The sequence below is a fragment of the Magnolia sinica genome, chromosome 5 (assembly GCF_029962835.1).
Source record: "Magnolia sinica isolate HGM2019 chromosome 5, MsV1, whole genome shotgun sequence".
Taxonomy (NCBI): domain Eukaryota; kingdom Viridiplantae; phylum Streptophyta; class Magnoliopsida; order Magnoliales; family Magnoliaceae; genus Magnolia; species Magnolia sinica.
In genome coordinates this window covers 33,312,938-33,318,937 of record NC_080577.1, presented here as the reverse complement: position 1 = coordinate 33,318,937, position 6,000 = coordinate 33,312,938, and positions in this window count along the sequence as shown.

Below are 6,000 nucleotides of genomic sequence, written 5' to 3'. Positions count from 1 at the left end.
TCACTCCATCCCATCCCATTCTCCACCAAATCCCAAGCAACCATGAGAGAAAAATCCTAAGGAGAGGAGAAGTTAGGTGTGGCCCACTCCCTACCACCCAATCCCTCATCTCAACCCTTCAATCTCCATCATCTTCTATTAAAGGGAAAGCTAAGGAGTTTAGGAGTCCAAGGAGCCAAGAAGGAGCGAAATCAGTGGGTGTTCATACCATTAGATCTTGAATTTGATGTAAGGCCCATTTGTGATGGGACCCATTTTCATGTAGGTGATTGTAAGCTAGAGGGGCCCATAGTGGCCGGGTCCCTCTATCTCACCGCTCTCTCTCTTTCTCTCTCCCCCTTTTTTTATGATGTATGTGTGTGGCCCACCCGATGCGATTAAATTTGGGCTATCCAGATTTTTTGGAAGTCCAACAAATGGAGCCCACTTGTTGCCTATTTTCAGGCTGACTCGGATGAAGGAAAACACAAATATCAGCTTGGTTGGCTGACAGGTGGGTTGGACGTGAGACCCACCTTATTGTATGTATCACTCCGTGCATAGCACGTGAGGCCCACCTTGATGGCACGTGGGACCCACGTTGACTTCATCCAGACCGTCCAACTAGGGACGGTGGGTCCCACACAGCTAGTGTTACTGTACGTACAACGGCAAGTTCTGTGGGTCTAGCATGAGGTATGTGCCATATTCCATGCCGTCCATTTATTCAGCAGCGGGTGGGGCCCACCCCACACGTGTGATAAGTGTGGGGGTGGGATCCACCTCAATGTATGTATCTTGTATCCACACCGTCCTTCATTGGACGGTGCTGCTATAGGGCTAACCATAATACATGTGTTTTATGCAGGTCGCCTGTCCATTTGCTAGACGGGCGGGCCCACCTTGATGGCACGTGTGTATCCACACCATTGATCCAAATGGTGTGAATCCATACCGTCTATCCAAAATAAGGTAGATTCAAATCTCTGGTGGGCTAGGCTGTCCGTGTGACCCACCTTGCATCCAGACCGTCCGTTCAGGACACTGGTAGGTCTTCATCGATATATATATATATATATTATCTAGTGGGCCATACGTGGGACCCACCAATCAGATTGGCTGGTGTACGTTACCCAGCAGTAAAGCTGCTTTATTGATGTCAACAAGTACTACGGGCCCCACCCTGTGGATTGTTTTATATCCAAACCATCCATCCATTTTTTTAGGCGTGGGACCCACTCCACACATGCTGCACGTGTGGAGGTGGGGCCCACATTGATGTATGCATTCTGCATCCACCCTGTCCGTTGGAGGGACAGTGGGTCCCAGTAGCAAGCTGTGTACTGACGTCACAAGATCTGTGGGTCTGATCGTGATATATGGATTGGATCCACACCATCCAGATGGCTAGATGGTGGGACCCACCGCTGATGTATATGTTCTATCCACCTATCTATCAAGTGGACCAAACTGCAACCAGTGGAAGATTGAATGTTTACCATTAAACCCGTTTGGGATCACTGAAGTTTCGGATCTGTATGAAATTTGTTTTCCTCTTAATTCAGGTCCTTGGTGACCTTATGATAAGATTGGATGGAAAATAAATGTTGTGGTGGGCCCTGTGGAATTTTAACAGTGAAAAATCATTATCACCATTGCTATTTGTGGTATGGTCCAGATGATCTTTCGATCATTATATCCGCTGCTATTTATGGTGCGGCCCATGTGTTGTGGCCCACCTTAAGGTATATAAGGCCCTTAAATGCGGGCCAATATGATGTTTTTTGTGGCCCTTAAATGCAGCATAATACAATGTTTGTGTGGCCCATTTAATGAGGCCCAATGCGATGTATTGGTGGCCCATTTAGAATGTGTAGGGCCCACCTTAATGTGATGTATTTATGTCCCATTATGATGTATATGTGGCCCATGAGTGAGGCCCGATGTGATGTATATGAAGCTCATGTGATGCGGCCCATGATAATATATATGAGGTCCATTGTGCTGTATGAGAGGCCCATGCAATGCGGCTCACTTGATGTATATGAGGCCCATGTAATGAGGCCCATTGTGATTATATGAGAGGCCCTTATGTGAGGCCATGGGCCCCATTATATGTTTGGCCCTACGAAGGCCACTCCTTGGGAGTAATGTTGGTTAAATGTCCACCTTAATAAATAATGATGGTTAAATTTCCATATTGTGACCTTCCCATAGGCCCTTTGTTAAGTCGATTATCGAGGCCGATGCTAATCATCGACGCCGATTATCGATGTTGATTATCGATGCCGGTTATCGATATCGATTATGACTATGTGACAGCATAGCATCATGATACATGCCCATAAGCATCATTTTCATGTTTATTATGAGATGTGGTAGACCATTGCATATGCCGCAGGGCAGGTTGTTTATGGGACTCCCTGATAGGCAGATTCGTCCCTCATGGGCGCACGGTATGCGCAGGATTGATGCATGATTGGACTGTGTGACTCATGCATCTCATATTTTGGGATATGACTATTGTATGCCCTAATGACATCAGGGTCGTGGCCTCCACAGGCATATCATGGATGGCCAGATGGGACATCAAATTTTTTTTCTACATGGGGTATCATAAATGTCCCTGGATGAAAGTCTCTAAACCTCTGTGGCCAAGAAATGCTCCTACGTCTAGACTGAGTGGATACATGAGCGCCCAAGTACCGAATACCAGTAGACCGCATCTTCCACTGTGTCATGGTCAGTTGGAAGGGGGTGTGACCTTACCCGCCCGAGGGTAGGGGGCATAGCTAGGCTAAGTTTGACCATCTTGTAAATGGGTCTGCTATCGACGTGCTGGGTAGATAATGGCTGATTACTAGCCGGGCGGATAGTGAGGTCTTTTTCACTTGCATGGTTGCTCGTCTAGTGGGCGACGATCGCGTGCAGAGTGTACTAGACCTCGATGATGATCCCAAAGATGTACGGTACTGATATGTGAACTTATTAAGCAGGAGTTGCATACTCAGCATTATACTCATTCATTCATTCATTCACTTTCCACTCGGGTTGGTGGTGCACAACTAATTGTTATGTGTACCTTCGCAATGGCCAGGATTTCGGTTGGGGCGCGCGACCAACCTGAGATCAGGAGTCTACCACATTGAGTCTATCCAAATTTAGGTATGAGACTGGTTTGGATAGAAGTCCCTTATGATGAACCCCATAGTTTGCGATACTACGTACTATCATCCCAACTTCACACCTTAGCTTGGTCATTAATTTGTATCGCATACTGCATCCGTGGCATATGACATTTTGGGTTGCTATGTTTCTATATTTATATGTCCTAAATGATCCTGACGGTATTTGTGGACTCATCAGGTTTTGTATATTGCATTGCATTCTCAGTATATGATATTTGGCTTACCATGTCTCCTCATTGCATAGCTAATCTATATTACTTCCTTAGTATATGATATTAGGCTTATTATGTTTTTGCATCGCATAGCCTAGATAAGTCTGATAGTATTTATGGACTTACCATCATGTTTCTGCATTACTCTGATATTGTATGATTTATGGATTGCCAATATTTCCACTTACTCTGATATTTATATGCTTAGCACATACATCACACACACTTACACCACCCTCTAAGCTTTCTACAAGCTTATGCACGATAGATGTATGCAGGTGGTGTTAGGTTGCAGGAACGTTGAGCTTGGAGTGTGCAGCTGTCTTCTGGAGCTTTGATTTTCGATATATGTATTTTCCCTTTCAGCACTGTATTCAACTGTTTATATTAGTGGATATGTGATGATGTTGTTGCCTTTGTGATTTGGGTAAACTTGTGGTTATGCTTCTTACGAGAAAAATATATGTTGGAAAACCCTCCTTGTAGGATCCCAGGATCAGAAGCTGGCATATGCGCACTAGGAGCCGTGAATGGGGTCCTACGGAGGCTGTCGGCACCGGATTTGACGATCGGGAATTTTGTAAGCCCGGTTTCCGAGTTTGGAGCGTGACACTAAAAGTACATTTTAAGGGGTTTATTTTCAATTGATGGAACCTCATCCACTTGAATAATTTGCACAGCCGGGTCACATGATTTTTCATATTGGTCGATTTTACGACTACGTCATCTACATAGACTTCCATGAATCAGACAACCATATCATGGAAGATGGCATTCATTACCCTTTGATATGTAGCTCTAGCATTTTAAAGTCCAAAAGGTATTACTACCTAGCAATAGGTTTCTAATGGACCAAGACATCTGAAATGTCATTTTTGGCATGTCGTCTGTCGCAATATAAATCTGATTATATCCAAAATGTTCATCCATTAAAGACACAATTCCATGCCCAGTTGGGATATTCATCCTTTTGTGTGAATAAATTTAAATTTCTGAAATCAATACAAATTCTCAACTTACCATTCTTCTTTATTACTGGAACAACATTTGACATCCATTCGGCGTATTTGATAAGCTAAATAAAACCAGCCCTCAAAAGTTGTTTAATTTTCTCTTTAATCTTATGAGTTACTTCGACTATCATCTGTCTAGGCGGCTGCTTGTGCGGCCAATATCCTTCTTTTATTAGCAACCTATATTCAACTAAACCCCGATCAAGCCCCGATTGTAAGACCCGTGTCCTAATCCGTACTGTTCCGTTAGCTTCCGCGGTCCTTTCGGTAAAATTTCGGCAACCTTCGCACCGAATTCGGTGTTTGCGCACGATCCTAAGCCAGGTCCCGCGCACCGACGTCGGCTCGATCTGAAACTTATGTCTTGACGATCGCGTCGTCGCCGCGGTTCCAACGCCATGACTTGCGCACCGAACCGATACCCAGGTAAGAAGATGCCGATCAGCGTTTATTTCGAAGAAACACCGCGCGTTGCGGATTTCGAGGGAATCTCTACACAATTAGTCCCTCTAATTAACCATAAATGCAACCATGCCTCAAAGTACTTCACCCATTCCCTCTTTTTCCAAAAGTTCACCATCTTTCCACCTCACCATTCCTCTTTTTTTCATTTTCAACTTCAACCATCCCTCTTCTCCACCAATTTCAAACTAAACCATACCCCTCATCACTTCTTTCTTACAACCATCACTCCACCCATCCCTCCACCCATTATTTCTATCTCTCCCTCTCATTCTCTAGCAAATTTTCCAAATCCCATGAGAAATTTCACTCATCCAACACACTCTCTCAACTTCAAGTGTGGCCCACCCTCTCATCTCCAATCTCAACCATTCATCTTTCATCAATCTCCATTAAAAGTGAAGGTAAGGAGCTAAGGAGTCCAAAGGAGCAAGGAGAAGGAAGATAAGGTGGGTGATTTGTCATTTTTTTTAAATTTTAAGGCCCACTTGTTGGTGGGACCCATTTGGATGTATGTGATTTTATCAAGAGGGCCCATAGTGGCGGGGTTCCTCTATCTCACCGTGTATCTCTCTCTCTATCTCTCTCTCTTTCTTTCTTTGTAATGGTGTGGATCCCACCAATATGTGCTACGTCTACCCCGTCCATCTACACCAGACGGCGTGGCCCACTCTATCACAGGTGATGATCCACACCATCCACTGTTTGGATGGGTCCAATGCATCTTTATATACATATATATATATATATATATATATATATATATGTGTGTGTGTGTGTGTATATATTTATATGTGTATATTTTATATAATATATATATAACATATATAGTATAATATGTATTTTATATATATAATATAAGATATATTATAAGTATATGCATATATAGCGGTGGGCCACGTCTACGTGGGACCCACCACAATGATGAGAATTTGGAAATCGTCCAGCGTTGCAAGCAGAGCTTTAACAAAAAAAAAAAAATATAACAAAAAGGGAAGGGAGAGGTGGGCCTCTCATGCAGGCCCCACCTTGATGTATATGTATAATCCAAGCCGTCCATTTCGTTTCCCAGACCATTTTAGGCGTTGAGACAGAAGTTAAGATTAATCTGACAATCATACGGGCCATACCATGGGAAACAGTAAC